The sequence below is a fragment of the Acanthochromis polyacanthus genome, chromosome 8, assembly GCF_021347895.1.
Source record: "Acanthochromis polyacanthus isolate Apoly-LR-REF ecotype Palm Island chromosome 8, KAUST_Apoly_ChrSc, whole genome shotgun sequence".
Classification (NCBI taxonomy): Eukaryota; Metazoa; Chordata; class Actinopteri; family Pomacentridae; genus Acanthochromis; species Acanthochromis polyacanthus.
Window position 1 is genome coordinate 14,410,260 of NC_067120.1, and position 22,720 is coordinate 14,432,979.

Sequence of the window (22,720 nt, forward strand, 5' to 3'; positions counted from 1 at the left end):
TTACATTCAGGGGAATTTAAAAAAGCTGAGACAACAAACAGTGTCAAAAATGGTTTAACTCGAGCAAGTAGTGCTTCAGTTTCATTGAAATTCCTAAATCCGAATTGTAGTACAAGAACAAAAGTCTGCAAACAAATACTGTACACACTGCATAGAAAATCAATATGCAACATTACGTAAAGACAGCATTCCTCCTCAGAGGGAGATGGTAGTCTCTGTCTTTGTGGATTTTGCAGGGAGCTGCACAGGAGCAGCAGGGCAGGTGTCCCACTGGGTTATGAGAGCCAGAAGCTTTGCATCTGGATCATTTCCTCAGCACAGAGGCTCCACACTGGGACCTCCTCATAAAGCTGCACATATGCCAAAGAACCTCAAATCCCTCAGAATCCGCCATCCATGTCAGCCTGTATGTGGCGGCTGTGGTAACAAGCAGCAGGTAACAAGCTGTGACAAACTCACAACATCACAGAGATGGCGCAGGGAAAAGGACTCATGCTTTTTGTCTCTCACGCTGTCAGATATGACTGCACTAATGGCCAAATAGCCCAAAATGGGTTTCAGCATGAGTGGCAGAAAAAAAAAAAACTGTTTTATCACTTGTGTTTTTCAGCAGAGCAGGGTGTGACTGATAGAAGGAGGATTACGGAAGCAGTGGAGGAATGATGAAACCAGGATGAAGTAGAACCTCAATCCATGTGAGCAAGACTGCAAAACCTTCAGATACACTCCTTTCCACATCGGTTCACTTTAAGCTCGATACTCCCTGGACAAAGAGTTGAAAGACATCCTTTGAGGAGATATCCTGCAACTGAGTGAGTCCCAAGAGGAAGCCTGGAAGGGACTGAAATGTGGAAAAAGGGGGCTGGACATTTTCCATGGTTCAATCTCGTGAAAATGCAGGAGTGCTTTAAGAAACATTCCTTCGATGGGCTGAGGGAGCCACAAGCGGGGAGACGTCAGGAGAAATCATGCTTGGCTCAACACAAAAAGGACTCAGCGAAATGAGATTTAATCTTCTGAGCTTAGAGTGTATTAGCCAGATGTAAACAGTCGGTACCAGTTGTGAGTTATGCTCACTTCCACGGCCCTGCTGCTTGGAGAAACAATGCATAAAACATCAAACAGCAGCAGTGAAAGAAACTCTGCAAACACAGATATTTAAAGGCCGGAATAAAAACTTTCACAAGCCAGGCATATCACAATTGTGGGAATCTGGGGGTTACGGTTAACTGGCCACGCTGAAACACTTTCTCCCTGAGAATACTCTGCCTCCAGTCCTGAGCTGTGGGAAAGGGAGTTTATGCAATTACATCACATTGATTTATGGGAGACAGAGGAAAGGGGAGAGGATGGAAACTGAGCTGCTTGGAGACGGTCCAAGATTAAGTCCCTGAAGATACACAAGTCAATAGATTTACACCACAAAACATGATGGATCTGAGACAATTGTATGAGGATGAATGCGGTCAGAGAAACACAGGCAACATGGTGAGGTCAAACCTATCAAACATGATTGAGTTTGATTTAAGACTTAAATTGCATAAAAAACAGCCATAATTATAATGCAGAGGCTCCTCCGTGAACCTGCTCATGGGGCACAAGCAGATAAGTTCAGAATAGCAATAACACCCCGGCTGAACTTACTTCCAATTCTCTCTACTCAACTGAACGAGGGAACTGATGACAGTTGCTTTGCTTGAGCAGATGCTGCTGATGCTGTCTTGAGTATTAATTGGGGGTAGTGATGAAATTGTGAGTAATGTGCCCGAGCGTGCACTGCAGCTTCAGCGGGGCACCATATCTCCGTCAGCACACCACAATCTTACGGTTATAAATAAACAGCCCATTTAGTGCTCTTAGCCTCCGTAAGAGGACCACAGGAGTGACCACAGCTGAGATATTTATGCAAAACACATTACGCTCCTTCTGCTTACTTAAACATTTGCTCATGACTTGCGTTTTAAAATGCAAAGAACTACAAAAAACATGTCTGACAGCCGCCCTGTGAGTTGAAGCAGAGGAACTGTTAAGCATTTTATATAATTTATAGAGGAAGTTCAGCATTCATCAATTTGCCACAAATTAATGCTACAAATTGTTAAAAGCCTATGTAAAAAGCAAACAGGCATCCAGGATTCCAGGAGGACTTTTATATTGTCTGTATATAAAAAAAAAAATCCAGACACAATTGCAAACAACATACGAGGCTACACAACAAAGATTAAACGCAACTCATTAATTTTCCCGGCATGAGACTCAGTGTTGATGCCAGCCACCAAATGGTGAAGATATGAACAAAGCAGAGGGAGATTCTAGATGATATTCAGTATAATGAGCTATGCAGTTGCAGCAGGAGATATTAAATGGTTTTACTTTTTAACTTTTCTAAATCTCCAGCTGTCTGCAAAGTCTCAAGCTTCTTGGAAGCACAACAGACCTTTAGTTCGAGCCAAAAGCAACAGAATAACACGAAGAGGCGGCCAAATATTTGAAGGGGGTGTTTTGAAAGCTCGCAGTATAGACTGCATGGTTGCTCTAGATATGGCAAATGTATGGAAGCTTACTCAGAGATGTTATGAGTCAGGAATGGATAGACATCTGTTCCTTATTAAATAAAAAAAGTGCCTCGTCCATTTCCAAACCGCCTGCAGTGATAAGCAAAAGTAGTTTTGATAATTTGGATTTCTCCTGCTTCATTGTTTCTTTTGTGTGTCATTTTAATGAGGTGAAATCAAATGACATCATGTCTGGTTACTGACAGGGATAAATTTTAAGTAAAATTGAACTAAAACCTGTTTTATTGTGGTTAAATCCTGTTTCGTCATCTGTCCAGTTAAAGCAGCAGTTGGAAACCAAAAGTCATAGAGATGGATGTTGTTGTTTTTTTTTTTTTACTGAATGGCTTCATGGATAAAGCCAAAAGACCCTCTACAGATCCAGAGGTTTTCAGAGACACCCACAAAATTACTTTGGCTTCAATATTGACGCTGAAGCATTTCGTATGGGCTCTGCCTCCTGCCAAGTGTTATCGGAAAAGATGATCTGGGCCCATTTCTCCGGGGTGCAGACTCTTGGAGGATTGCCTGAGCTGTCTGTTTTCTCCTCAAACACTTCACACTTTTGAGCGTCACCACCAGGTGGTCAAGATTACTTTGGACGACTTTGCGGCTGGCCTGTCATCCTGACACGGAACAGGTGACAAATCAGTGGGAAGCACGCCAAGATCACCTGATGCTCCACTGAAAATAACCTCTCTGAGCGTCTGTACCCTCGTCTTTTTTGAACACTTAAATCAATGAGCACTCCAGCCAATTTAATTTTACATTCTGGAGACACCTGCTGTGCCTGTGCTATCTCTCACAAACACATGTGAAGGTGATCCTGGGACTTGTGTGTTGGAAATGTTGGAGCACATTTTCATGAAAATATCAAACTCCTTTAATATACTTCAAATGGTTAAACACTGGCTAGCTTTCCTATTCAGAGGATTCTCCTTTCCCCCCTAAGCTTCAAAGAAAAAGAAGATGCAGCGAGTTGCGGATTAAGGAAAAAAGAAATTACGCTTCATGGTTTGCCTGTGTTTACCCTAATAACTATTAGTAAAGAAATTTAACAGTGAAGAAAATAACTCAAAAAGATTTATTTTTGCTCCAGAGTTTCTTAAGAATTCTTTGTGGTGGCTCCAAGAACCATTGGCTTTATTAAATGCAGCACATTCCCTCCACGCTAATGGTGTGGTTTGCTCGTGGCTGTAACACATCAGCTGGTATTGACCGACTGTTTGCCCAAAGGACAGAGGCCGTGTTTTAGCGCGGTGACCCATGAATGCTGTCTTGAGTACCGTGCTTTTAAAGTGGCAGCGGGTTAAAAATTTCATAAAGCGCCATCAAAAAATCATGAGACTGTGAGGGGCTCCGTCTTTTCTGTCTAATTGTTTCTCCCTTTGAGGAGCAAAAATAACCGACTACAACATGTACATTTGATTTCCTGTTAAAAGGCAAATCCTAGTATTCCGTAAGACATGAAGAAGCTGTGCAGGCGAGTTAATTCATCACGGTGGAAAGCAGCAGGGAGGATGCCTAAGAACCATCGCTGCAATCTTCACATAAACTGCTATGGATCGCCGGAGGACGCCGGGTGGCTTTAACAACCTGCACTGGCTTTACGGCTACATTGTGAACAACAGTTCAGCGCCCCTTTGAGTTCCAGTTTTCAACTACATGTGGTCCAACGGTGTGACGACGGGCAATAAACAGGACGACGCTGAAGAAAAACCCACAGAAATCCCTGCAAAAGGCACACCTGCTTCACACTCTTAAGATGGGAGATAACATTATCCCACAAGTGAAGGGAATCACAGCAGAGGCTTGAAATGTAAACAGAAAACAATAAAGACAGATGGCCCACACCTGCGCTGCTACCAGTTTATAAGCTCTAAAGACGTTCAGTTCCTGTTCTTTAACAAGTCGAGGTGAAATACAAGCATCTATCTGAGACCCTTGTGGTCCCGGCAGGAGAGGGATCATTAGCCCTGCCCCTCAAGTTTCCCCAGGTAGATGTTGTAACCCGCTGTGGATTTTTTTAATCAAACACTGATCTGTCCCCTTGATGCTGTGGAGGCTGACAAGGAGCCCATGTGTCTAATAGACCTGTGGCAAGCCTCACCCTGTGGGAGGGACTATAACATCGCTGTTGTCCCACCGGAGCTGCAGGGAGCAGCGTTGTGGACAAGGTGTGTGGGCTTCAAAGGCATCAAAAAGCAGCCAGCCTTGAGGAAAGAAATCGCAGGGCCTTTTCAAAAGGTACCTACTTCCATGTTGGCATCGTATGTGAATACAAATGCACATAATTAGTTTGCAAAAAGAGAATCACATTAGCCCAGTTACATCTTCTGAAGTTTACAACGTTCACTTCCAAGTTAAAAGAAAGAAACCTCTGCGTAGCTCAGGTTTTTTTCGACGCCGTGTTTGCTATTTAAATGCAAAACATTTAGCCCAGATTCGAGTGGATATGAGACCCATATGCAGTAAATACAAAGGGACAACATACGCAGTCGAGTTTTACGAGCAGAACCCAGGCTGCAAGGGTGTGTGTGGGAGAGCTGCATGTGCATTCATGTTTGTATACTTGAGGTTTTGTTCGGTTATCACAGACTGGGACAGCAAAGTGTTATTAACAGACTGGGATGCAAACCCAAATCATGCTGAAAATAAATCTCTTAGAGGTACTCTATAATTCAGTCACAGTGGAAAAGCCGCGACAGCAAACAAGACTACGTCATTCTGTGTACACCAACCAACTGTCCTCCCCCCGTCTATAATATATCTGATGTTACTGCACACTCTTTGCCTCCTATCCCGACTTCCAATCATAATCTGAATGTTTTGAGAAAGTGAGTTAATGATTTAACATCGAGCTCGGACATGCATTTAATTTGTTTACAATGATAATGGCCTAATTATGTGGGTCATCATTAACAACCTACTGTCCATCCCTACAACAATTTGTGCACTCCAAATTACCAAATCAATTTGTGACGAGAGCAAGCGTGTTTGTGTTTGTGAACAACAATTATCAAATCACATTATACTGTGTAGCCCATCGTCGGTGATTAAAAATAAACAGGATATTTACAGGGGCTTAGATCCCCTGTAGGCAGAGGAAATAAAAACACAGCGCTGAATATGTAATAAAATAGGGCACATCATAAAAGCCTCTGATGACTAAATGATCTTCTTGCAACGCTATATCGTCTTATTCTAGAATCTTGGATGGAAAGATCACTCGGGGAGGTGAACCTGGGAATATAGAAAGATAGAGAGGGGAGAGAGGGGAGGAGAAGAGGGACACAGTTGTGGCTGAGGCAACAGAAAAAGAGAAAGACCAGAAGCTGGGAGAGAGTCCCATTTCATCAGAAAAATGCCTGAGTCAGGAGACGAGAGAACCATTAGGCCCAATGAGTCACAGGGAGAGGCTGTAAAAACAGATCTGAACTGAGCCCTGCGCACAGTACCATCCTCGAAAAGCAGCCAAAGAGCAGTGGAACAGTGGCCCCAAAAGAAGGGCAAATGGTTCGTGCCCAGTGGTGTGTCTCCCCATCAGTCCGTCTGCAAAAGTAAAATGTCTCTGAAGATCTGTGCAGAGGAAAGTGTTGCTGCTACCCAAACACTGCTGATGAGCACTAGGGCTGCTCAATTAATTGTCTAATTATTTTGTCTATAAAATGCCAGAAAACAGTGAAGAATAATGATCTCAATTTCCTAAAGCCAAAGGTTGCAGGCTTGTTTTGTCTGACCAACAGACCAGAACCTGAATAGATTTAATTCGCCATTAAAACCACACACAACTACAAAGCTTGGAGGTGATAATATTAGGAGATTTTGTTTAAAAAAAAAAATTGAGAACCATAAAAGTCCATTTATTAAAAAAAAATCTAAATAACTTACAGGGGGAAACTTTTAATCATTTTGAGTTATTTCACAGAAATAAATGCTGAAGGATGTCTGTAAGACAACAGTGTGACTGAGGTGAACACTTGAAGCCTAGTAGCATTCTGCAAACAGAGAAGCATGGCTGAGTGTTAAAATGCAGCGTATTCACTCTGAATAATACAACAACAGTGTTATTCTTTATGCAACACATCTTCCATTTTTGTTGATTCATAAGCAGTTTACAATCCTCCATTTGTGCTGATAAATGAATCATGTGAACGCCGAAGCTTTATCAAAACTCGTGACAAGAGCCAAGTAATTTATGCAAAATTATCTATAGTAAAAAGCTCCAGTGTTAGTCAGCCAGTGTGGAAAAGAATCACACAGCCATAAAATGAGCTCTTCCTCCCTGGTGCTACTTGATTAGCACCCAGCTTCCTCAAGACCAGTGAGCCAACACTGAGCCCAATGTGAGTCAACCCAGCACTGGGGTGTGAACTTAGCCAAAGAACTGTTTGTTCATCCTGCAAACAAAAAACAAATGCCTCCGACACACACACACACACACACACACACACACACACACACACACACACACACACACACACACACACACACACACACACACACACACACACACACACACACACACACACACACACACACACACACACACACACACACACACACACACACACACACACACACGTCTCTCTGCTGTATCTTCTGCAGCAGCGTGCTCCAACTTCAGCATCATTCGGCATATCAGAGTTGTGCTCGGCTCTCTCTGAAGCCAGGCAAGTAATCTCCCCACAAGTTAGCCCCGTGTCACATAGCCAGCTCCTGGCCAGCATAAGCCCCTCTCTGAGCTTTGACTACATCTGGGGGATGAAAAGAGCACAAGGTGATAAAGAAAGCCTCCCGGCAAAAGCGCGGGGATTTACCGAGTGTGCCTGCTCTGTGTAATGACCAGCGGGTCCTCGCCGGTAGTCCTTAATGGACACCTGAGTAAAATGGTTTATTAGTTCTGAAAAACATTATGCAGAGGGAAAGATGACTGAGGGTGGGGGCTTCGAGACAGATACGAACATCCTGAGACGGGGTCGAGAGCAGCCTCATCTAAGAGCCTATCAAGCCGTAAGCCTATTGGAGAGCCGCTATCTCCAGAGCCCAGCTTGTCTAATACATACCTTTTACCTCATTACCTGCTCAGCACAGCCATTATTGAGGGAAATAGGGTGAATGCAAGATAAGCACAAAGAATTCTTGGGCTGAGCACAAACAGCCGTCCTGCTTCCTCCCGATAAAAAGGAAGAGAGGCCCCTCAGCTTCCTGCTCCCAACTCTGGGGGCCGCCAGCTGCCCCACGTTTAGGTCACTCACAGCTTCCTGGCCCATATGGAGACACGCAAAGAGGACAAAGGAATGCATGGATGTGTGAATCCCGCAGGAATGTGACTAAATGTTAATCTAACATGGAGTTTAGACTTGATACAATGGTTGAACGAGACTCCTGCCACAGATAACATGGTAACTTAGATTTTTAGGCCACATTCCGCTAAAGCAATTATAAACCAACAATTTCTAATACTATAGGGTATGGTTGTGCTTGGATCTAGAAAAGTCCAACAACTACACTCCTATGATGTAACCCAAACTGAACGCTGGCTCATAAACAGATTATCAAAGAGAATACATCACAAGACAGTTGTATTATAGAAGAAACATGTCTTCATAGGAGAAGCTATGATAATTAAAAATACTGCACATTAATAAATTCATGAAAACTGCCATATCTACTTAAAATTTTGTCACAATTTACCATGTGTTCATGTATTGCTATAATTTCCGCGTTGTTGTCACCTCTAACAGCATCACTGCAATACTTAAAAGGATTGTATCGTATGAGATCAGGTCACACCATGTTTTAATTACTGGATTTTCCCCACAGTAACCTCAGAGCAATGATTAAAAGATCAGACTTGTCCTACTCCTGATTATGAGACCATTTTCAGGCCATACTTCGTCCCTTCATTCACGAAGACAGAGCAACAAAGAGCAGCATTAGTGGTGCCTCTGTGAGATGACGTTGTTGAAAAAGGGGAAAAATAACCTACTGCTGACTTCATACGGTTCTCAATCTCAACAAGGTCCATCATCATAATCATCAGCAGCATCATCGGCAGCAGCAGCAGCAAACTGTGATCGAAACAGCTCTGATGTTTCTGTCTGAACCTTTCATTTATGTCATAAGCCTGATTCTATTGCACTTTTACTGACTGTTTTACCTCAACCAAGGGTAAAATGAGTTCTGCACTATATAAAACACTAAATCTCAAGATGTGGTTTTATTTTTGGGGAGATGCTTGTCAGCTGGTCTGCGTAGGCCGAGTGCCTACACCACAGCGAACAACTGTAAATCCATTTTTCGACAGGTGTCAAACTAGAGAGCTTTATATGGCAGCACAACTTTCAGCAGAAAAAAAAACACCCTGCCCTCCACAGATGGCATCAAACCACACTGGTTGGACATACAGCGCTCACGTAACACTGTGCAGTAACACACACCTTCACGGCTTTTAAACAGCTGATGAAATATATACCTTTCAGAAAGTAAATTATTTCTGCCAGCTGAAAAGCAAATTTCATTTTCTCATGTCTCCTGACAACAAAGATGCTGAACCCATTACAGGCAGAGGCCTCTGCATCACACACATTAAATGAAGGGTCCTCTAGCAATCGAAAAAAGCAATTTTCTCATTGAGCCAATAGATACTCCATTTAGTTCCGGGCTCTCTTCGGACCGCTGCTGCTGTTGTGGGGCTCATACGGGGGGGAAGCGAGTGTAGAGTGATGACCCGGCCTCGTTTTCCCGGCGCCTTCGCTGCTCTGAACTCATCGATATGGATACAGACGTGCTTTGCAGGCTGGATGAGGACAGAACGAAGAAAGGGGAGATGGGAGCGGACGGGGGCAGGAGGAAGAAAGACTAACAGATGAGATGATACAGAGGCAGACTGATAGAAAAAGGTGAAAGGAGGTTGGGGTAAGGGAGGCTGAATCAGAGATGTAAACTCAGGGCCAAGTGATCAAATGAGGGGCCAAAAAGGCAGCAGCCTCATTTACATGCACATCAGCTGGTATTAAGGAAGGAGAAAAGCAGCGAAAGTGTGAGTGAGAGCGGAAAAAGAAACTGAAATCGGAGGCACCCAACCATGTGGAACCGCAGACTGATTAATTTCAGGCCTTTAATGAGCGATGCTCTGCCAGGCCAGGCGGCATCAAGTCAGTCACCCCGTCTCTCAGCAGGAGCTGCCACACACTACAATTCACACTTTCTCCTCTCCGCCAAGACACAGGAGAAGTGAACTCACCACCCTTTATCTGTCTGTCTTCCTGCTTTATTTCCTACTAATGTGTTTTTTGCCGTTTCATAGCTGGCACTATAAACGTGTGATTAAGAGCAACACATTATCAGAGGCACTATTAAAATGATCACCAGTAGCAAGTCTCACACCAGGTGTTCTGCGTCTGTAGGTGGAATAAATACAAGCTTCCCTTGGTGGAGATTTGAATCGACTCAAACATGCTCCCGTTTAATTGCTATCCTCTGCAGTCCACCGAGGAAACCAAATGCATTGCTGTTCCTAACCTTTATTCCCTGTATAAATTACACCGTAGGTTTACAAACCGTGTTGCCGGCATTTGGATTTATCCTGAAATCATCACTGTGCAAAAAAACAATTTCTATTTCCCAACACTCATGTGAATCAAGCTGAAAGAGAGAGAGGCTTCAGGCAGAGTTTAGTCATCCGTGTTGGCAGCTGCTCCAAGAGCATCAATACTACTGTTTCTTTTCTCTCCCTCTCTCTGTCTTTTTTTTTGGACAAGGCAAATGTTCACCCGCAACATGGTGAACAAACACATCTCTGTTTCCAGTTTGCGAGCTTCTCTCCCTCTCTCCACCAACGCCCCCGTCATTTGGATTTTGGGGGGGGAGGAATAGTGATAATAAAGAAAATAAAGAGGCTGGAACAAAGAGCAGACAGCGGAGGAAGGAGAAATCTTTACGTGATGCAGCAGGAAAGTGGCACAGCTCATTAATCGTGACAGAAGCTGATTTGTCAGTGCAAGCTGGTGTGGTGTGATATGATTCTCCTGTCTCCTGACGCGCTGTAGCAGCCTCGAGGAGACGGAGGGCCGGTTGGGACTTTAACTGGAGGCAAGACAATCCAGCAGAGCACACTCACCTGGACACTGCTGGGTGTTAATGGGTCCCTTGGAACCAATCTCCTCAGGCAAAATCTGATTATAACCCCCGTTCCCAGGTGTCACTCTGCCTGCATATTTGCTCTGTGAGAGTAAAAACTTTACTTTTTTTGCTGATGTCCAACTGGAGCAGCAGTAAAGTTAACTAAGTCACATGCTTGGTACTTTGTATTAAAGCATGTGACTGCTGAAGACGTATTGACTTCTCCTTTTCAGAGTCACTGGATGTGTCATGTCTGAGATCTGACAGACTGAGACAAGCATGAGGTGTTTTTTTGGATGATGCATCCCTCTGATTAATGCAATCTGACAGTGAACTCCTGCCCTACAGCAAAAGGTAGCTCCGTCAGAGACGCCCCATCTGGTGACCCCATACATCTCCGCAGACGGACTCCTCAGTTTTTGGCTGGATCCCCGTGGGAAGGGTGCCAGCTTGGAGACTGACATGCATCTCCCCGGCTGTCAGATTTCTCATAAAAACATTAAATAATAAAAAAAAAACTGCACATTAAACCACTTTCATTTAAAAGAATGGTGGTGATGTATTGCGCACTGAATCTTCTTTTCCTTAGGGAGACCTGACCTGAGGATAACGCAAGAATACAAGGTCTAACATCAACTTAAACAATCATCAAGACGACTCCAATTAATTTCACCTATCTGTAGAGACATTAATACTGTCATTGGAGCTCTTCTGAGGATAAACTTGCTGCAAAAAAAGTAGCCAAAGCAGAAATCAAACATTGCGCACAACGTTTGGGTTGTTGGACACGCTGTAGTAAATAACAAATCCGAGCCAGACACGAAAACAAGCGAAGGTTTCACGCTGACATTATTCAGATTTCATTTCAACACTACAACATTCAAGTTGGAGACACGTTTCTTTACCTCAAAGCGCAGCTCAGTGCCGAAACCTCTGGCTGTGTCGAGCTGGGGAAATGTTTCTGAAAGAGCCGATCTGCGCCGCCTGGGTGAATGTATTCAGGTAGAAAATAACAAACACCGAGCGGGTAGAATGTCTAATGGGCTGAACTGTGAACCCAGCAGCGTCCAACTAAATAAAATCCACCTCTCCGACTTTGTGCGAGCCCTATTTAGCCGAGCATGCAGTGTTGCGGGCAGATTGGTATGCAAACAGTTTGGTGAACTCACAGAGCGGAGCGCCTCATCCTGCAGCCTGGTCTGCTCCGGAGGGCGGAGACTCTCTCATACACGCCTCCGGTTTACCTTCCCTTCCACTATTGTCGCTCTTGGATTATTAGAAGTGGTAAACAACAACTCACTACAGCACAACACATGCACTCAACACGTGATTTACCTTTTAGAATGAGCTGGGGTTTTTTTTGGCTGTTTCTTCATTTGCACTGTGGATTGGAGTGGATTCTAATCTAAGCAAATATGAGTGTGGATGTGATTTAACTCATTTCCCCAAAATGTCACACTGTTGTTTTAATATCAGGATGTTAAGTGTTACATATTTTTAAAGATTATAAATTCAGATTGGTTGATCTTTTACAAATTCATACTTTAGCTGCAAAATAAAACCTAATTTATATTTAATTTCTCGTATCGTCTTCCATTGTTGGACTCGACTGAGATCATTTTCAGAAACTAAATTCAGTCACAATTGCAGAGATTAGTCAGTCCACAGAGAGTAAACATTTTGTGTGTGTGTTTAGTCACTGATGATGACTAAAAATGCCAAATATTTGTCATTTTCTGCAGCTTTTTAAATGTGAGGATTTTGTGTCACGCGATAGCAACCTGGGGATATTTTGGGTTTTGGACATTTGGTCAGACAAAATAAGAGATTTAGAGACATTATCATGCACAGAGGGAAATCACAGAGATATATTTTTACTCTTTCTCTGACATTTTATTTGAATAAGATGGATGAATCATTCAAGAAAACAGCTCAAAATGCTTGTGGGTTGGAGACATATGCAGCAAGAGTTGACTGATCTGATGTTTTAAAAGCAAATACTGATTGTGATTAATCAAAGAGTCCAAAAACCGATATTTAGATCTGAAATACATTTGCGATAAATCTGAGAATCTTGGTTAAAATTTAGATTATTGAACTCCGACACAAAACTTCACTAAAATGCCTTTATTTTATTTTGTATATGTTTAATAAAATTGAACTTTTCCACATATATCCTTCACTGTTTGATAGATTTGTGAGTTTTAACCATCCACTAGCAATAATAAAGTCAGTAAAATGTTGAATGGGATGTCGCTGTAGTTGCAAAGTTGTGCAGGACTTTTGCCACAAAGCAATCATTTCCATCGTTATGATCACGCACGAGGACAAACAATGAAAACAAACTTAAGTACACAGACGAGAGAAGAGTAATCAACCCTTTGTGGAAAAGTAATGAAAAATTCTCCAATGCAATGACTGCTTCCAGAGAGTGTCCTAAGGCATGCAGTAATACTATCTTTGTGAGAATAATGAGTTGTGCTTTAAAGACTGCTGATTGCAGCAACAGATAAGCAACAACTTTGAGATAGGCGGCTGATAGTTATTGTTTGTCCCTCGTTAATTATTCATGCTGTGTGCCTCTCTCACCAGCCAGAAAACAAGGGGAGTGCTTTTGTTCCGGGTCTGGCGGGGGTGAGAGGAGGGGGTTTCAAGTGTTTTCTATCCCTCTGTGCTCCTCGTGTCACAAAATCTACTACAGATGGAGAGCCAGATAAGCGCTCCGGAGACTGATCTTTTTGCCTTCTCTTCTAAGGTCGTGACACTGACATTCCCACTGGCATACGTGATACTTTCTACCCCCAGTCTCCTTGTGTTTTCTCCTGATCTCTTTCTCATTGGCCCTCAGGAGCCCTCTATAAATGTAAGTGCAAATCTAAAGAAAAAGAAAGGGGGAAAAAAGACAGCCAGCAGCTCAAAGTGACGTTTATAACAGGACAAGGATTAGCTTATGGAAAGGCTGGATTCAAAAGCTGGTCAGGGTTCAGGCGCAGGGCCTCCGCCTGAGTAAAGAAAAGTATCACAGGAATGGCTTGGCTGCAGAAAGAACAGCTGTGAGGTATTTTCTTTTTGGCTCCTTGGGTATTTTCAGAGGGCTCAGAGTGTAAAGAAAGGCTGAGGTGAATCACCGACTAAACAGCCCCCTCCTCCCCTTTGAGCGGTCACATGGAGCAGTGGTGCTGGGAGAAGCGCTCTCTTCAGCCCCTGACACTGTTCAGTCCAGTGATTATTTGTTTTTCTTAGCTAATCAGTGATTGATCAACATTCTATTGATCTGGGACCCCGGGCATGTAGCACAGCAGTCAATACACAACTCCAAAATCAGTTTACAGTCTTAGGTTTTGACCTTTTGGGGGATAGTTTAAGTCACACAGCAGGAATCTACGAGACTCGGGTTCAAGAAAACATTTTACAACAGCTGATACAAAGAAAACCCAGGAAGCCTTTTACGCTCCAAACTCGATTTTAAAATCTGAGAGGGCTCAGATGAGGTGATGGAATGTTTTACAGCTGCAGGGCATGAGAAACAATTTATTTGTTTGCTATTAGTGAAAGCTTCCAGCTAAGCCATGTTGGATGTTGAACCTCAGAGACTCTGGATTGCATACAAAGTTCATTACAAGCACAAAAACCATATGAACTCTATTTTTTTTTCCGGCAGGACTTGGTGCACATGCTGCTTGTTTCTCCTCCATCCAAACTGATGCCAATAAAATTTACCCTCATGTCCATGATAATCACATAACATATACACATACGCCCACAATCATAGATGGACCATGCTTGCATACAGGCTGCTCCTCACATTCTTATCGCACACAAACCCGTTTAATTCAATTTACACTGCCAGCGCTTCAATTTCACACACATAGCAATCGTACCGCACGCTATCTCATTAAACAGGCCGTGGCCATGCTTCACAAGCGCTCACAAAGTAGACCTCATTGTTGTGTACAGACACACAGACATACACATGCACACAGGGGATGCAGTCTTAAGGAATTTCCCCAGCAACAGCATAGGAGTAATTTAATATACCGTATTTTGTGGTAATGTGATGCCGTATTGCTTTTGTCTTTAAATGTTTTTTTAATATGCAAATACTGAGTCCTTGTAAACACAGGATGAAATTTCACCGTTGTGTGGCTGTTACACTGAGATAAAGCTGCCTCTTCCTCATGCTGAAACAAAGCCAACCGTTCAAAATCACAAACTGTTACATTTCTAATAATTTAAACCACGGAAAAGTGACACATATCAAAACTGGAAAGGCTGCAGGTTCAGCATTTCAGCATGTCTGCTTAAGAAATCAGTGATTAATCAATACTTTGAATTTGATAATTGAATTTTCATTGATTATCTAATCAATCAATAGGCTTATTGGTGCAGCTCTTCTAGTAGGAATGTGGTTAGAATCAGGAGGTGGTTAGACCAGCTTTGCGTTAAGACTGGGAACAGAGGAAAACAGTGAGTCTGGCCCACAACTACCTCTGCAAATGTGTATTTTTTAGGCAGATGGTGTACTGAATGTTCCTATTGGAGACCAGCCACAGTGACTTCTTCTTGCTGATGCTTTTTACATCAAACTGTTTACCTTAAATGCACATTTCTTGTGGGAATCAGACTCTGTGACTGACTGTACACCCTGCTTTTTTTCACAAAAAAGGCAATTAAATTGTAATTTGGTAACTTTGAAAAATTATTAGAGCAAAAATAACAGTAGGACAATCAATTACGAAGCGCTGATGATTTATTTCTGAATTCATATCTAATTTGCTTAAACAAACAAGCAAATTTGTGCCAGACTTGTCCCCAAATGCACAGTTAGCCTCCAATTATTCTGATAAATGCAAAATCCTTAAGACGTACAAGGACATACATAAACGCAGACACACACTCTGAGGATTTGAACACATCCTTGCAGCCTCAATCTGTCAGGGGGCATCAGCCAGCGCCCAGAGGAAACGTGCCATGCGTCACGGTTTCCTGCCCCCTCGAAGACTCCAGGACCAGGATCAAACTGTAAAGGGGGCGTAGACGGGTAAGACTCATCTCCTGGTTGCCCTTCAGGGCACATTCACTTACACTGACGCTGAATAGGCGTGTTGTCTTTAATTTTCCGTGTATTGTCTCAGTCATAATTTGGTTTTCCAGGCTTAACTTTCACATGTTTCTGTCCAGATGGAAACCTTTGGAAAATACTTCCTTGTAACCCAACTGATATTTAAGCTGAAACCGTTTTTATGAGCCAAGTGGCAAACAATTCCCCCCCCAAGACTTTGTCTAAGACACCATTTAAAATCAGTGTGCTTTCACATGAAATCGTGTGAATTCATGCAGCTCCATCTGGCTTAGTTAGCCCGTCTGCATCTGTCACGTTAGCCAAGCTGATGGAGAAGGGTTAGAGGGAGTTGACAATAGATATGACAGTTTCACTCCGAAGCCAGAAGCTACGGAGTCATCTTTATTTGGAAACACCTTCATCTTAATCTGTGGTAGCCGTGAGTGTTACCTGGCGGTAACCTAGCAACAAACCGCCAGTGTTGTTTAGAGGAGTAATTGGACAAATCCGTGGGAAGAAGCATAAAGAAGAAAATCAGAGCATTAACACGCTAAATCTGGAATTAGAAGGCTTTTAGAAGTATCTGCTTTCTGTGCTGAGGATGCACTGGACTGTGTTTCTCTTCTATTTCTTCTCTGTTTCTGTATACATTCCTGTGCATTAAAAACACCTGTAGGCTATCTAACATTACTCTTTTCTCCACCTCGATAATTACGCATGTCTACCTGCTGTGGCTCAGTCGGTGACAGGAGCCTGAGGATAGGGAGGCAGAGTGGGAGGGAAAGTGAAGGCGGAGTGCACAGTTGTATGTCGGCCTATCCAGATATTTTATACTCCTCTTCTTTCAAGAATGCACACAGCAGAAACATCTGCAGGGTCTGAACTTAACCAAGCAGAGACAAAAAAAACACACACACAAGGCACCAGGGCAGTTGGGTGAGAGGAAATGGAGAGTGTAAAGATGGAAACAAGGAATGACTGGACCATTTTTTTGCCCTTGCTCCCTCTTTATGTAAGCGTGCTGACTCTCCAGCCATCCCCTCTCCCTCCCTGAGTGCAGCCATTTCTTTTGCTGTCTTGTGGTGACAGGCCAAGCGTGGCTGAACTCCCCTCCATATACTGTACCTCCAGTGTTCCCTGGAGAATGAACTGGCTGATGAACGGAGGAAAGTAGGCCAGGCAAACCGCTGCACACCCTCCTCCCCCCAGAAATCTGATTCACTGGAAAGGAACGATCCATTTGTCTGTCACACTGAATTCCTCTTCTCGTTCGGTTCACGTGGGGTGTTTGTTTATCTCAGAGAGAGCATGCACTTTTAACTCTGTGGGTTTATTTCCTCATCAAGGTGTGCGTTCCACATTCTCTGTGTGTTTTGAGAAGCTCGATTCAAACAGGTCGACAATTAAGCCACATCTTCTGTCACAGAGCGCTGCGGTTGCACAAGTATGGCGCTCTGTGGTTACTGGTTGAGCCCAGACACATTTTCTGGTCTGCAAGTCTTGGACGATGGAACTGTGGGATATAAAGGATCTTTAAAAATTAATTATGATTTGTGGACTGAGACGTTGAGGCCCGGTACACTGTAAAACATCATAAACTGGTTAAACATATGAGAAAGCTACTCCAGTAAACCAAAAACCAGTTCAGATGAAAATCCAGATTTTATCAAGTCAACAACTTCATATGATGTTATTTTTTATATACTTTAAGATAAATCATGAGAGCCATGACTGAGTATGATACCTTGAAACCGCAGTGTGCTGATTACAGTATCAAAAGCATAGATTCAGGCTTTATAGATTTCCTATGTAACAATCCTAAAGAACCGATCCAGATTATTCTTAAATTTTCAAGATCAATTTCCAGTTTAAACATGGAAACATCACATGGCTGAGCTACTCCAATATTACAACTTGTCGTTGTGTAATGTAGAGTGTTTTTACAGTGTTTTAGCAGAATTGTAGGTGAGCTGTTGTGCTCAAGCTGCAGTGAGTAGGGAGGCTGGGTAACACTTTATAATAACTATACACTATTAAGCATTAGTTAAGCATTGGTTCAGCATAATTTAAGCATTAGTTAATCCTTAAATCCTCATGAACTCATCATGAATTCACCATTAGTAATGCATTACAAAGCATGAGTAAAGACAGTTTTAAATGTTCAACTAACACATTATTAAGCATTAGTTAAACATTAGTAAAATGCTTAATTCATCGTTAACTCATCATTTGTAACTAATTAGTTATACGTGCTTAATTAATCATGAATTCATGATCTGTATGGCATTTATTATGCATTACTAAGCACTTAATAAATCCGGTTAAAAATGTTTTGTTGCTCATTGATAATCTCAGTTGTTAATACTTTATAAAGGGTTAGCAACTGTGTTAGTATATGATTTACAAACACATATTCATACTCAATGAATAACTTATTAATGCGGTTACTACTCATTAGTTAAGTATATTCCGTGAGCCCATCTAAAGTGAGGACAATCTATGCTTTATAAAGCATTTATAAATGACACAGAAGCAAAGATATACAAAGTGTCAGTTTTATTGGTCCCAAACAATACAAGCTCTTTTAAATACACACTTTAAACAAATACAATCTATAAAATTTCAATTAAACTTGACAAACATCTTCAAATAACAACAGTCTGTGATCGTATAAAATAGAAAAATAAAATACAAGCTCTTTTAAATACACATTTTGCAATCCTTAACATTTCAAGTAAACTGGTGAACTATCTCTTTAGGGCACACACACACCAGAGGTAAGTGGGTGCCCTTGAAGTGCACAAAGTGCTTTACAGTAAAACAAATATACCGTTTTCAAATATTGCAAGATAACACTAGATAATTTCTGCAACCTGTTTGCCTCTACGATCAGCTGTCATCTCTCCAGCGTGACTTCTGCATTTTGGAGCATGCGCACTAGCGTTTTGGACGGTAAGAGCATGCGCAGTAGCGTCTTACACGTCCCAGAGTCCTCCAAGTCCCAGTCTCCTCCGCGGTTCTGGAGAGCCAGACCGCGCGGGTTTTTTTTTTAATTTTTCTCAAATGCTGAAGTCGGAGAGAGAACCCGCAGGAGAGATGGCAGCTGATCGTAGAGGCAAACAGGTTGCAGAAATTATCTAGTGTTATCTTGCAATATTTGAAAACGGCATATTTGTTTTACTGTAAAGCACTTTGTGCAATTCAAGGGCACACACACACCAGAAGTAGGTGGCTGCCTGATTCTGGGATTCCGCCAATGTAATTCAATGGGAAACGAGCGAATTCCTCCTCCTGCAACTTTTACCTTTGGCAGGAGGAGGAATGTACTCGTTTCCCATTGAAATGCACTGGCGGAATCACAGAATCAGGCAGCCACTTACCTCTGGTGTGTGTGACCTAAAGAGATAGTTCACCAGTTTACTTGAAATGTTAAGGATTGTAAAGTGTGTATTTAAAAGAGCTTGTATTTTATTTTTCTATTTTATACGATCACAGACTGTTGTTATTTGAAGATGTTTGTCAAGTTTACTTGAAATTTTATAGATTGTATTTGTTTAAAGTGTGTATTTAAAAGAGCTTGTATTGTTTGGGACCAATAAAACTGACACTTTGTATATCTTTGCTTCTGTGTCATTTATAAATGCTTTATAAAGCATAGATTGTCCTCACTTTAGATGGGCTCACGGAATATACTTAACTAATGAGTAGTAACCGCATTAATAAGTTATTCATTGAGTATGAATATGTGTTTGTAAATCATATACTAACACAGTTGCTAACCCTTTATAAAGTATTAACAACTGAGATTATCAATGAGCAACAAAACATTTTTAACCGGATTTATTAAGTGCTTAGTAATGCATAATAAATGCCATACAGATCATGAATTCATGATTAATTAAGCACGTATAACTAATTAGTTACAAATGATGACTTAACAATGAATTAAGCACTTTACTAATGTTTAACTAATGCTTAATAATGTGTTAGTTGAACATTTAAAACTGTCTTTACTCATGCTTTGTAATGCATTACTAATGGTGAATTCATGCTGAGTTCATGAGGATTTAAGGATTAACTAATGCTTAAATTATGCTGAACCAATGCTTAACTAATGCTTAATAGTGTATAGTTATTATAAAGTGTTACCGGGAGGCTGTTGCTAGAGAGAGAGTTGGGGAGCTTCACAGATCTGTACAGTGCAGAGAGACATCTTAAGTCATTTTAAGGCAGGAAGGGATAATTATTGCTATTATTAGGAGAAGTAGTAGTACTAGTAATTATAGTATTTTAAAAAAGTCTATAAATGTAATTTTGATACGCAAAAATGAAACCGAAGACGTTAGGATTACTAATTTAGGTTCTGTACGTACAAAAGGGTGCTTCTTCATTTGGCACAAAGACCTTGAAGTTTCCTTATGCTTGCACATGATCGGTGGACATACATGCGTTCTAATACAGACTACTGCTGCACTACGAAACACAAGGGCAACAAAGAATTCATTTGTTTTCTACATCTGAAGTGGCACGAGAAAAGTTAAATAAATACATGAATAAAACAGTGCATGACTCCTTAACAGGGCTGCACAGTGGGCTAGTGGTTAGCACTTTCGCCTTGCAGCAAGAAGATCCCTGGTTCAAATCCTGGCCTGTGCCTGGGATCTTTCTGTGTGGAGTTTGCATGTTCTCCCTGTGCATGCGTGGGTTTTCTCCGGGTACTCCGGCTTCCTCCCACGGTCCAAAAATATGCTGAGGTTAATTGATTATTCTAAATTGCCTGTAGGTGTGAATGTGATTGTTTGTCTGTATATGTAGCCCTGTGACAGACTGGCGACCTCTCCAGGGTGTCTCCTGCCTTTGCTTGAGTCAGCTGGGATAGGCTCCAGCACCCCCCGCGACCCTAGTGAGGATAAAGCGGTGTATAGAGAATGGATGGATGACTCCTTAACAATCATGAAAATGCAAACAGGATCAAACCTGAGACTAAATTTACTTCAAGGTAGCAAAATTTCAACTTTGAGTTAAACTATTCTATGATATTTTACAGTGTACATTTGTGTCACGTCTGCAGAAGTCTGCATGTGTGGTTCTGACTGGAAACCAGTAACTGGGTCTGGAAACAACGCTGTCATGGTGGTCACTGCTTTTTATCTCCCTCCAGCCCGTTGGAGACCCTGTTTCCTAAGATTAATGTGGAAACCTGTTAATACCATTCGATTTTGGGGACTTCGAGGACCATAACTCTTACTACTGTCCTACCCCACAACTACGGTTGTTTTTAAATGTCCAACGACCCGATAATGATGTTTCCAGAGTTTATTTTGGACCTGCTACACTTTACGCTGCCGCCTTTCTGCAGCTGCCCAGGTAATTTCTCCTCCTTTCCTTCAGATAACTAGTAGAATACATGAATGAAATATGGATGCAGCTCGAAATCAACTCCAGCGGCATCCAATCTCTTGAATCAACTTTGGGGATGTTTCCCTGCCAACTCTTGCTTGGATACCAACACTTCCTTAGCAACTGCATGGCCAGCGGCTATATATGTGCATTTAATGGTGACAGGAGCTGCAGGGCTCAGCTGTTGATGGAACACAGTTATCCTTTTTCTCATTACTGTCTGCTCTATGTGAGATTCACCAAGCCTGAGGGAAACCATCAGGGACTTATGTGTGTGTGTGCACAGTGTGGCCAAAAAGGAGAACAGGCCGGCTCCTCGAAAACACCTGTCCAATACTTGGAGCAGAAACAAACAAAGGATTTCTTCCTCATCACACTCCAGATGTCACCAGATATGATGTAAACACAACTCCCCGAGAGAAATTGCTCAGATATGTTCAAAGTGCCAGAACTGCATGCATAATTTCATTTGAGATCATAAAACACAAAATTAGGTGCTCCTCCTGTGTTTTCTACATGCTGGAAAATTGCAGTCATGCTCACTTTGACTTAAACCTAAGACAGGTATAACCCAAAATTCAGTATTCACAAGAAAACCTGCAGTGCTGGATGCAGCTCTATTTTGGTTTGGCATAAAAACCTCAGAGTGGAGAAGAGCTGATGTTATGCTTAATGAGACACCTTGACATTTCATATTTCATTTAGTTATCTTTCTTCCCCAGACAAGTTGCAATGCTTGTTAAACCTACAAGCTGTAAAAACTAAAAATGTCAGAGAAACCCGTAATGTGACTGCTGATCTTGGAGGAGAAAGGAATATAAAAACGGTATTTCTTGTCTGCTGCCCCCTCCCCACACAGATGGCAGTCTGTGGGCCCCACCGCTGGCTCCTAATGGTCTCACAAGGTCAGCAGACCGGCTTTCATCTGCTCAAAATTCCTGCTTTTAAAACATTGCATTTACCATCAGCCCTCAAAAATATGCTGCCACAGAAGTCTCTCAAATGCAAACTAAAACCAACCTGAACAGCTGATTTACAGACTGTGTTACTACTAATGTGTAATTGGTCTATTGTTTAAAGCGGCACATTTTTCTAATGTCATCCACAACCGTTTGTCTGTGAAAACTGTCCCTTTTAAAGGTGAAACACAGAGATGGTTAACACCTGACTCTAGACAAAGCAGACAGCTGTTTTGAGCTAGAACGCTCCATAACCCTTTGTACATTATCCACGCAGCACGAAATGAGACCATAGTGGAACATTTTGATGCTAAAGAAACAGATAATAGCACCAGGAGCCAGTACAGATCAAAACGATAAATATGTGACTTCATGAGGTGGTCCAAATGATTTAGATAGTTTGAATCATGTTTTACCCTTCATGTTTGATTGATGGTACTCAGAAAAAAATCATTTTTGTTGCTGAAATGCAGACATTTGATATGTTACTGTAAAGTTAGAGGGTTAAAATGTTTGACTTAACTGTTATCTTATGAGGCTTCAAGAGGCTTAAAAATGCAGCCACAAAGAAGAATGTTGCTAGAAGTGTTGTGTTCTCTTGCTGTAAATGAGCGGGC

At 42.0% G+C, this 22,720-nt stretch overlaps 1 protein-coding gene across 2 annotated transcripts in view; it reads right to left on the reverse strand.

The window, feature by feature from the left end:
* tspan18b (tetraspanin 18b) overlaps positions 1-11,945 on the reverse strand; it is a 33,081-nt gene extending 21,136 nt beyond the window's left edge. Inside the window, exon 1 of one of the 2 annotated variants that reach the window (XM_022192951.2) lies at positions 11,852-11,945. The gene's annotated coding sequence lies outside the window, so the exon portion shown is untranslated. The other variant, XM_022192950.2, reaches the window with a different exon arrangement.
* Between the last annotated feature and the right edge of the window lie 10,775 nt (positions 11,946-22,720).